This window comes from Stegodyphus dumicola, chromosome 6, assembly GCF_044657685.1.
Source record: "Stegodyphus dumicola isolate Sdum_Otavi_A_Nest chromosome 6, ASM4465768v1".
NCBI classification, from domain to species: Eukaryota; Metazoa; Arthropoda; class Arachnida; order Araneae; family Eresidae; genus Stegodyphus; species Stegodyphus dumicola.
The window spans coordinates 45,732,900-45,745,722 of record NC_140773.1 but is presented as its reverse complement, the minus strand read 5'-3'; positions in this window follow the sequence as shown (position 1 = coordinate 45,745,722).

Here is a 12,823-nt window from a genome sequence, read left to right as displayed (position 1 = left end):
ATAATAAAAAGAGAAAGTTTTTTAAGTCATCTTACTTAGAAAACTAAACATTGATATGATGAAATGAGAAAAACACTGAGAAAAGTAGAAGAATGTAATCCAGCACCTAACACTCTAAAAAGGTGTAAGTGCAACAAGAAACTGCTAGACTACAAGCTCAGGGAGAGCATAAAAAACCTAACAAACCTTTTTAGGTAACCGATAAAAACTGGAATCTGTCGGAGATTTTAAAAATTTTATATGGACTATCCTCTCCCAGTGAACTGCTGTAGCAATGTTGAATTTCTTCTGTATTATCTAAAAAGATACTTCTTGAATCTTGTTTCTAATAGTGGATGAACATCAGAAAGTTTGGCAATTATCAATTTATTGTGTGCTGGGACTGTTCTTATGAACAACAAACTTTTGAAATCAAAATAGGAAGCATTTGTAGATAATGATATTTATCTCTCCATGTGTAATACTTGAACAACTAGTTCTAAGTCTGTCTTCTGCACCTGTGACCTGGAATACAGTTGTATTCTAGAGCATATTTTCTACTGAGATTGCAGGAGAATTGACGTTACAAACTAATTGTCTTTGACATATGATACACTTGATTGTGTTCTTTATTGTTTTCCTTCCACCAGTCCAAAGTAAATTAATTTTGTTCTATTTCATTATTCTGTACAAGCTATTTGATGCTGGTCCAATCCAAAATCCAATTGGTTTTCTCTGTTTCATTATTCTCTGCCAGCCATTTGATGCTTGTCTTCAGTTAACAGATACACACAAGTATATTAAAAATTTAATAATAATCTTTTTATGTATTTTTTTATTCATTAAGTCTTTGTGCAGTAATTCTCCTTTATTAGGAGGTAATTCCTTTCAGGACATGCAATTTATGTGCAACAAATGCTATGTAGAAGAGGCTATCCATGTAACATTTGAATTCATTGAAGTTTAAGGGATAAACTTGACATAATAATGCACAGTATATCACAGCTTTGACTAGACCATGAGATATGCTTTTTTGTAAGTTAAGAAGCACTTGTAGTATCAGTGTTTTTAAAATCATTATGATGTAGATAATAAATTTGAGTGCAATAGAATGTTGCTAATGCAAACTGAGAAACTGTTAAAAGCCAGAACTCTGAGAAATTTATGAGAAAAATCTTTACATGCGGGGCAGAACTTAGAGGAATTTAGGAGGAAAATCTCTACATGCGGGGCATGCAGGAGTCAGATATTTTGACTACTGACAGTCGTGATCATTTTTACATTTGTCATGAGGAAAATATCATCTAAGAAAAGCAAGAGTCCTAAGGTATGACCTTTAGTCTGGGAATATGTGCAAAGTTCCGAAGTTGGCCATTTTTGTCACCTGCTTCCCATTAAGCTGTTTACATCTGTTAACGAAGTGTATGCATGTGAACGGTGGTATAACTGTACCTTGAATGCTTTCAGTTCTTCAGATATTACTTTCAATTTTTAGTAATCTCACATTTTAATGACATCAATTTGATTGTCAAGTTTGATATATTCCTTGTATTATCAACAAATTAGAAATTCTACTGCTATTCTATCTTAATGTATGAAGGAAGTTTTGGATAACTAACCTAAAATGCGACAATTGAGAAAATTACATCTGTTTTCTTCTGGATCAGTGCTTCCGTCTTCATTTACTCATTGCTGAACTCATTACTCTTTTACTAACTGAACAATTTCAAGGTTTTCATGGAACATTATCAAGAGGGAAGGTTTACTTATTTAATTCAGCGAGAACATGCCAATTTTCAGAATTATGGGATTTTCATTTTTCCGGATGAAATTTTTAAAAATATCTTTTTTTCTCAAATGTAGTGGAAAAATTACTTGTCTAATAAATGCAGTGGAGAAGTAGGTGGTTTGCATAGATAAATTTTAAGTTTTCTTTTATAAACTGCATATTATATGTGTAGCATGTGAAACATTTCAATATGAGTATCACATTTCAGAAATTTTTAAATATCACATATTTTACCATATATTTACCAATTTCTCTTTTGTCTCTTAAATATATAACTGTTTATGTAACTTGCTTCTTTCATATTGCAGTACGTGTGTAAAAAAAATTCTAAGTGAAAAAACTTTTTTTTATTATTTTTAAAATGATTATAAATGAATTAGAAGAAATCTTGCCTTTTATGACAAATACACAGCAAAGTATTTTTAAGTACGAGTAAAACAAAACATTCTTAAACACATTTTTCAGCTTTCTTACAATAGCGAACAGGTAACAGTTATTGTACCTGTAAGATCAGATATTTTCTGAACCAGAAAAGCTTTCTTTTTGATAATAAGATTTGAAACTAGTTTCATGGTATTTAATTACTGTTTAGAGCAGAGTTTCTTAAACTGTGGGTCGTAACTCCAGTTGGGATAGCAGAACCTGCAGTAGGTGGTCGCCAAAAATTTTAACAATTTTGATATTTCTTTCTTGTACTTACAATTACCAAATATTTTTACATAATGTATCTGAAAGATAAGACAATACAGACAAAGAAAAAAGGAAAATGTTTCAATGCTTTATTATTATTTTTTTATAATAGAAACGTTCATTTTACTTAATAATCTAAAACTAAAGTAGTATATTATAGTACAAGTGAAGAAAATGATAGTTTCATTCACACGTATGTTGGATTTACACAATGCTTATGGGGTCCACACACCAAAAAGTTTTAAGAAACCCTGGTTTAGAGCATCTCTCCCCCCCCCTTTTTTTACATTCCAAAGAATTTCTTGATTTAGCATCAGAATGATTAGTAGTAATCTCTCGGATTTATTTAACCTCTTGACTTTCAGCTAACATGGAATTCACTTTGAATTTATTTTTTTCGGGGGTGGGGTATTTATGTTATATGTACCCTTCTCTTCATAAAATTAATCATCAAAATTATTGCACAATTCATTTTTATCATTTCCATAGCTACGAAAAAAGGTGAAAGCTGGTGTTGCAACATTTTAGAAGTATATAGAAAAATTAATGAGGTATGTAGTCTCTCCTAATTTAAATGCAAGATTTATAATAATTTCCCATTCTGTGTATTATATTGTTGATAATATAACATGTTTAGTTTCTTTTAGGTCATTACAGAGCTGTGTCAATATCTGTCCTGCATCTGTTTTCCCAGTGCACTCTATTTGTCGCAGTTCACGAAATGACCACTCAGTGACGAATTCCATTTTCCACACAATTTTTTTTTCCATCTTCCATAACCCTCGGAAACATAATCTGAAATACCCCTTCCTAAATAATCCTGAATTCCTTTCCAGTGCACGGAAAGGGAACTGAGCTAAAATTCAGTCGTTATAGGATCGCTTCATTCCCAAATTTTTATATATCTACACACCGGAGCAACAATTATCTTTTGATAAAGCCATCACTTCATGAAGATGTAAGTTATGTATTTGAGTTTAACAACCAGGGCTTAAATTGCGCCAGAGCCTGGCTCCAGTACTTCTTAGTTTTTGGAACACACACCGGAGCCCTAAATATGAAGGCTCCGGCACTTCTCTTTTCTTCTTTCTTTCTCCGTAACTCAACAACAGTTTCAGTAGAAATTTGAATCTCGAATTTTATTTTTTGCAATGAAATTATATCAAAAACCACTTGTTAAATTTTAGCTTATATCTTTGCATTTTATTTAATTATTTAAATAAATAATAGCTAATTAAATTTTATTTAATTGCATAATTATTAGTTATTTTGATAATAATTAACTTTTCAATTTTTAAATTATTAATGATTTTAATAGTCATTTTATGTATTTAGTTTTGTTCCTCTGTGCTGACGATCTTCCATAGGACTCCGACACTTCTAATTTTAAAAATTAAGACCTGACAACAAGACAAGTAAAATTATGAAATACGTATATAGGCACACACAGTTAAAGTGGCTTGTAAAAGCTTATCTGGTTATATCTAAGTCCTATCTAGTCCTTCAGGATATGTATCCCAAACAATACCACATTGATATACAAAGTACAATCAGTTTTAGAGCCATTTTAGAATAATTGGCTTCTTGTCTTTGTAGACAGTTTTTACAATGTGTCAAATATTGGTATTTAATTTTAATGCAGCAAGGAATAAGAACTTGTGAAAATCGAAGCCTACTTCACCTGTTTGAGAAACATAAATTTTAGAAAAAGGCAGTTTCACACTGCGGGAGGGAGTGGGGAAATGTGTAATACAGATTCAGAAAACAGAAATATACATCAGAATGACTGGAATGATTGTGAATTTTCCAGCCAGCATTTTTGTAAAAGAAAAACATGGAAAATGGTAAAAGCCTTCTTGCTGACTAATAAATGTTTAAAAAGAGGTTGATCATACACATCAATTTATCTCCTAAAATTATGTAAAAAAAAAAAAAAAACTACAAAATGGCAAAACTGATTGTGTTTGATAAACTGTTTGTAGTGTTCTTGATAAACTGTGCCATCTTGAACTTTAAACAAATAAATAAACCAGTGAGATACAATTTTTTTTTATTAAATGTTAATGGCATTACAGTCTATATATAACAATATCAAGACAAATTGCCTTTACCATCCACATTTACTTCAAGATAGGATAATAATTAAAGGTGTTATCAGCAGACCTTCACAAATATGTATCCGATCAAATAACTACTATTACTATCCCACTTGAAAGTAGCATGGGTCATAAAAGAAATTTTGTAATCTGTTATATTTGTACCATTTGTAAGATAGCATTATTTAATGTTTTGAATGTGACCATTCATTCATTAATTATTCTGTAAAAGGATCCTCCTCCTTAAAATGACAACTAAATCATTTCGAAGAATAAGGTCTGAGCATGAGTGGTTGACTGTTCGGTGGCATCACAATCAGAAGACTAATGCCAAGCAGTGTAAAGGGTCTCGCACAAACTCAAACTAATACTCCTGCAATGAATCGATAATTTGCATATTTTTATGAGTGTTGCTGTCTAAATTTGCAGTCACAGCCTAATTTTAATTAAAATTTTCAAAATTATAGAAAACTATTCATAAACTAGGAACAGCTAAAATTGTAACGTGTAGTTGTAACGAGTTTTCCAATGAAAAACATTCTTAAATAAAGTTAGAAAGAAAAACAGGAAAGCAGTACCTAAGTGCGGTTAATCACCACCCAAATCTATGATTTTCTGCCAAAGCTTTGGTAGTTTTGCAGAAGCCCCAAAACTTGGTGGCTGCAAATTTAAAAACAGATCAGCCTTATTTCAGACATCCTGTGCTGCAGAATGAAAGATAGCACCAGCAAAATGTAGCTGCAGTTGTGGATAAAGGTAGGAGTGATGTCAGTGCTATGTGGTGGATGTGGCAAAATATCCCATTTGAGTCCGTACAGAGTCTAGCCAATGAATACAGACGCATGTGTTCTTGCATTATCTTTAACATTACTGATTGGCGCTGGAACTCGCTCAGTTCGATGTTTTTCTTTGATAGCTACATCAACATAAATTAGCATCTTGCTGTGTGCCGTACCATGGAGTCTTTTACCTCCTTCCAGATACTCTTTGTTCAAAATACCACAGCAGTTCCACCAGATACAAAGCATGATCTTTTTGTTAGTAAAATTGCGCTTTGCAATGTTGCCAACGGGCCTATCAGGAGCAGACCAACTCCTTATAATGCCTCTGTTGTTGAAACAACTTGTCATAACAAGTGATGATCCGGTCCAGAATTTTGTCCTTTTGTTAATACAGTCGATTCCTGTTAATCGGACCACATCGGGAAGCGATCATTGGTCTTAATAACCGGCTGGTCTGATTTCACGAACATGTCCTATGTTGTAAGATGAGACGTGCTATATGTAGCAAACAGTAAATGTACATGTAAATGATGAACTAAAATGTAATTATGAACTTTATGGTGCAGTTTGGCGAATATACATGTACAAACAAGAAATACAGTCGAACTTTTTTCATTGAGAAAATTAATTTAGAAATAAATTCTAAGAAACAATCTCCACGATACTCAACATGTAAGCACAATAAAAACAATTTCTTACCAAGTTCCAGTCAACATTTGAAGAACTTATCCATTGTGATCTGACACGTTCTCTTGACGGATTGCACGTGAACGAAATCGCCACAAACATATAACGCAGCAATGGGACTGCCTTCATTTCCTTCCTGCATGAAATACCGATGCAAAGTTTCAATGCATTTCCTCGCATCCTCTGTTGTCACTTGCACCAATTTATTAGCGGCATCATCATCATCAATTTCTTGGTCTTCCGATGCTGTCGTGTGTTTTGCTGCAACGATTGCAGTGTCATAATCTTCATTTTCATCGTAGCATTGAAGCTCGTTGTCTGTCAATGGATAAAAATTCTTCACAATTTTGTACCTGCTGAAGTTCCACATGTAAATCATCATTTTCACTTTCAGTGAGCATGTCCACATCCATCTCCAAAACCAAGTGCTGAAAGCCACAGTAAGAAAAACAGTTCTGCATTGTTTCACTGCTCACTTTTTGCCAGCTGTCGGCCACAAATGTAACTGCTTGTAAGATGTTGACCTTTGCACTGACTTCGCTGGCTTTTGATGGTGAGGTCAGCAAACTTTCTTCAGTTGCTTCAAGGATGTAATTAACCAACCTTGCACATCAATTTTTCAAATTCTTATCAAATTTTTTACGATGCCCATGTCCATTGGCTAGACCAAAGCTGTGGTCCTGGAAGGTAGAAATTTCAGTTGAACGTTCATCAAGCAATCTAAATGAGAATCTGCTACACAGTTGTCAAGAAGAAGCAGCACTTTTTCTCGACTGCCGTTGTAGCTCTCTGTCCCAAACCTTCAGCCATTCTTTAAAAAGCTCAGCGGGCATCCAAGCATTTCTGTTCACACGATACACAACTGGTAAACTGTCCATTCTAAGTCCTTTAACCTTTTCGCGACGGCGCACCTTTGTTTAAAATGCTCGTGCGGGACAGAAGAGAATCGAAGGCAATCACCGTACAGGACGGAGGTTTTGCATCGTTAAGCCTAATTTTATAACAAAAATCAGAAAAACAAAAGTTTCGCTTCTAGCATCGTAATTTTTGGTATCATTTTAGATTATTACTTGAGCTCTTATATATGTTAAAATTAGCCCTTAAAACATTTATTTCTTTATTTTACACGGAAATATACTTAAAAAATTGCTTATCTTCCATAATACTTTTCGGAAGAGCTATTCAAATTATTCTAAAGTTTTAATTGATAAAATCCATCAATAAAGTTTAAAATTATTAAAAAGAACACAATAAAGACTATTTACAGTAAGAAGTAACAAAATTTAAAATGAAAACGAGCGTGGTAAATTTTGAAGCACAGAGAAGTATCACCTTGTAACTCTTAGAAAAAGTATCACTTTTTAACTCCTTAGAAAATGAATCAGTACTCTCATTTGCGTTAGTAAATGGTTCACTAACCATACTAGGGTATTCTTCCTCTGATAAATAGCGCCTCCTTCCCGTCATAATAGACTGGAGGTGAGGCTTTCCTAAATAAAAAAAGAAGGAACGGAAATATATCTGAAGGCAATGCAAAACGTAAAAAAACTCCGCACAGTAACCCTAAAAGACCGTACAAAGTAGAGGAAAAAAATAGAATAAAAAAGGAATTGGATATAAATCAGATACGAGAATGTTTTCATTAGCAGGAGAATGTTTTCATTAGCACTCAGCGATTTAAAGAGTCGAGCTGCGTTTGTTTACATTAGGATTTCCCCCCTCCCCAGCCACAGCTGACAAGCAAAATACCAAAAACAGCCAGAATATAAACAATCTGAAGGTCAGAATACTAAAACTACGTTCAGTTTAAATGTAATGGACACAGAGTGCCATCTAGTGGCTATTAAAAATTGTTTCAGCTTAAAATGCATATCTGCACTGCCCGTTCACTTGGCCAGTTCTCCAGGAGTGCACGGGTGAACCGCCCGGGCCTCACATGCGTCCGTACGAAATGCATATATGATTCGCCCGTCGCGAAGAGGTTAAAGCAGCGAGGCTTTTTCCTATAACCAACAGCTTCCTCTTGTCCGTTTCTGACATGTTTGAGCAGCACAAGACAGTTACCCGATCCATCGCTTTTTTGGAGCCTGAGAGTGCAACATGTTTGTAAGTTAATGAGCTGTCCGGTGTAGCACGATAATACAGCCCAGTCTCATCAGCATTTTAGATGTCATCTGCTGAAAAATTTTCAAGAAGCTCTGGCAGTTTTGTTGATTTCTAATCTTCAGGATTTGAACTATCAGACTTTGTTTCTCGCCATGTGCTTTCTTGAATTTTATGTCATGTCTAGATTTCTATCGAGACAACCAACCGTCCGTAGCTTTTTAGCGAGTTCTGTTTTGCATTTTAACATTGGGCCGCTTACTCGCACAGATCATCCAGTAACAATGGCAAACCATTCATTAAGGGCCTGGTCGACATCTGGGTCCTTGCCTTCACACTTCTGTTTTTTGGAAGTTCCTCCTTATCCTTCACATTGTGAACATTCTTCTCGCAGCCCATTCTCTTATTTTATCAAGCACGAAATTGTAGTGTTTGCCAATCCGGTTCTTTCCACCAACCAACCACATTGTGCCCATTCTCTTATTTTATCAAGCACGAAATTGTAGTGTTTGCCAATCCGGTTCTTTCCACCAACCAATGCTCACTTGTGTTTCGTGGTTGTTGCTTGATCTTATCCAGGAAACCATTTTTTTTTCAGCTAACGTCAAGTCCCATCATGGCATTTTGGCAGGGGAGATAAGACACACACACTGTTCACGGACTAAAGTGGTCTGAAGAAACCTTCGTGTTTCGAGGTCAAGATGTTGAGGTTAAGAGGGAGATAAAATGCTCGCCATTCAAAGCTTTGGCACTAAAATCATCCCCAAAAGGTGATGAAATGATAGCTTTCTTGTGTAAACTTTAATCATGATTGACAGGCGGGAATTCCTTTCAGGAGGACCAGACACTATTGTTCATTTCCTCGAAAACTTGGAGGCGCATGTCAAAGAAAATGGTGCACGTGTTCACCTCCCACTGGTTTTGCTTTTGTCATGCACTTAAAGGAATTCCTGACCTTTGATAAAGCATTTTCCTAGGGAGCTGCAACTGCAGATCCTCCCATATGTCGCAGACCACCCGTACATCCGCTGTACTTGGCTGACTTGTGGCTTCTGTTTCTTATTCGCTCTCGCGTATTTTGGTCCAAATAAGTGAATAATAATAGGCTGTTTGTGATTGTATATATATCACTTGAAATTCACAGTTCTAATTCTTGAAGCCTGTTGATCCCTTTTCTTTATTCAACATTTGAATAATTTTTTTTCGTTTTGGAAAAATTAATCTTTAAAAGAAGCACTGGATACATATCCTAATGACAGAAAATAGAAAATTAAACTATAATCAAAAGTTGAGAACTGTTACTGAATCTGATAAATGTCAGTTACTTTTACAATATAGTCAAAAATTACTTTTGTCTGTTTATGAATCTTTAAGGCACAAAATCAGAGATAGCGTATTTGCTGGCATATAAGATGCACCCTTTTTTTATGCAAATTTTTGAAGGATAAATTTTATTACTGATCATTATAATGAATTTATAGTTTTTTAAATATAAAAGTAATACAAAGTCTGAAATCCGGACTCGTTGGGACTTCGGCAATTCCGGATTTGGGATTTTTCCAGATATTAGATCATCAGTTTAACTAGTAAGATGCCATGCAGAAATTATAAAATTAAAAATATAAAATCATGATTTATGAAATAATGGACATTTATGATCTAAAGGGTATCAAAATTTATAAAAAAAAAGGCATAATATTTATTTGTTTCAAACGAAAAAAAGTGTGTCTTATACACCAGCAAATATGGTAATTAGGTCAACCACTTAATATGCTAACTTCAGAATTGTTTGATCATTTATACATACACTGATGGCCCAGAACTTTATGACCATTCCCTAATTTTCAATGAACTTGTCTGGATGTTGTGGAAGACATGCAATAAAGTGGGAATGATACTACCTGCTGCTGGAGAAGGTAAGAAATCATTCTTGCAATTTTTAGAGTTCTGATAGTCCGAAGTCTCAGAACGGGTATCTCTGAAACTGCAAGACTGGTAAGTTGTTCACTATCTTGCCAGGGCGAGGTCCAGCTGCTCTGCAGGCCAAAGGCCGCTAAACACGTTAATGAGTAGGTGGTCATAATGTTTTAGCTCTTGTGTATGTTATCAGGATAATATGCTGGCTGAAGGTATAATTAAAAAAAATATTTGGGATGCTCAAATATTTTGCTAAAAAAATAATAGTAAAAGAAATGATACAAGTAAAAAGGAACCTGCAATTTTTAAGAACATTAACAAATTGCAGAACTTGCCATAATGGGCATATGACATTTCATCTTCAGCAAGCTTGTTTAAATTGATTTAAACACATTGTAATGGATACAAATTTTATGCTTTGTTACATTTTATATATTTATTTTTTATTATGTTATTTATTTATGTTTTTTTTTTTTTAAATTTGGTTAATCTCTTGTACACTTTACTTTTTATGTAATTTTATGTTAGTTAATTTCTTACAAGATTTTACTTTTCGCAAAGTTCTTTTTTACTTAGTGATTTTCTGTCTTGTGTATAAGGAACAGACCAATATCTTTACATTTATAAATAGACTGCTGACCATGAAAATTGTAACACCAGGAAGGAATGATCTGATGTATGTTAAAATCACATGAAAGGAAGAAGAGGTTGGAATATGCAAATGATTAGTATTTCCACATATTTAGATGCTGATGGAAGAAGATATGACATCTGAAGCACTGCATAAAAGAAAAGTTGTGTAGTGGATTTCTCATTCGGAAAGCGCTTTCTTTCTAAGGTCAGAGTTTGCTCAGAATATCATGTTATGCTTCGAATAAAATAATTGCTTACCAGCAAGAGTTGGAATTTGATAGAGGCAGGACCCTTGCCTATTGAAAGTGTAGATTATCGTTCCGTGATATGCCCCATCACACTGGTCAGGATCCAACCACTGTCATGTGAGTATGGAATCAATGGATTGCTGAGGGTCATACTGAACGGCATCCAGGATTTCAACGCCCTCCCATGACTAATGCCCGAGAGGACAGACATATTGTGAGGTTAGCCATGCAAAAGCGTAAAACCACATCACTGACCATTAGTTAGGAAATGGAAAACATGGACCATTAGTCATAAGGAAATGAGTATGTTGACAGCACGCCCAATATCTTATCATACAATGCGTCGATTGCAGCAGTGTGGACTATGATCATGACAACCATTACTCCGGCTTCCCTTGACAAATGCAGCACAGAAAGAGACTGCGACTCTGGTGAGCCCAACGACAAAGCTGGATAAAGGAGTGGCACAATGTCATTTTTTCAGACAAGTCTCGGTTCTGTGTGCAGTATTCTGATGGTCGTATACCTGTCTGGAGGCTCCACGCACGTCGCTTGCTTACATTCAATATCGGCATAGGGGCTTTGCACGTGGTGTGATGGTTTGGGCAGCCATTGGGTACGGCAGCCATATCTCTATTTCGAATTGACCAAAATTTGAACACAGATCGGTACATTTCTGACACGTTACGTCCAGTGGTTGTGGCCTATCTTTGAAGCCTGTTAAAAGCCATCTTCCAACGAGATAATGCAAGACCACATGTTGCACATTGTTTTTGTAAGTTCGGAGTGTATTCAGAATATCATGTTGTGCCTCAAATAATAATAATAAATGCTTACCAGCAAGCATTGGAATTCGATAGAGGCAGGATCCTTGCCTGTCGAGAGTGTAGATTTTCATTCCATGATATTGCTCGTCATACTGGTCAGTATCCAACCATTTTCATGCGAAAATGGAAACAGTGTGTTGCTGAGGGTCATATTGAACAGCATTACAACCACATCATGGTCCATTAGTCAGAAAATGGGCATGTTTGCAGCAGGCCCAATATCTGCTCATAGGGTGCATCGCCGTTTCAGCATGGCAAGCATTATTTTAGCTTCCTTTGACTATGCAATGCAGAGAGAGATGACGACTCTGGTGCGCCAAATGAGAAGGCTGGATAGCAGAAGTGGCACAATGTCGTCTTTTCAGACCAGTCCTGGTACTGCGTGTAGTATTCTGACGGCCATATACATGCCTGGCTCCGAGGAGACTGCACATTGCCTGCTTGCATTCGAATTGGCGTAGGAGCCCTGCCTGCACCTTGTGTGATGGTTTGGACAACATGCACATCTCTAGTTCAGATTAATGGTAATTTGAATGTGGATGGGTACATTTCTTACATCTTATCAGGATTGCCACGCTACCTGGAAAACCGGGAGAACCGGAAAAAGTCAGGGAATTTGAAAATTGACCAAAAAATTCAGGGAAAAGTCAGGGAATTTAAGTATTTTAGTCAAAATCTAGAAAAGTCAATTTCATACAACAATCCCGTCGAAAAAAGCGAGTTTTGCGCTGACGTCGGAAGAGATAACTTTTTGGGCGAATTGTGTATCACGTGAGTGTCATTTGGGCAGCTGGCATGATTGTCTTTTAGAAAGGCAAAGCAAGTTTCCCGCAACTTTTGGTTTCCAGTAATCTCGAGAATCGCATGTGCAGTGCATGAACTAAAGAAAGTACCTCTTCTCGTATAAAACAAAATGGGTTTAATCCTAGAATACGGTACCATGGAGGTTAGAATCAAAGAATATGTATTGTAAAGAAGGAAAACCTCTCTGTAACAGACGTGGCTCCGTTCCATCATAGAGAGGGAAACAGCTGTGCACGCGAGATATATGTGTCGCCAAAGCTCGAAACCG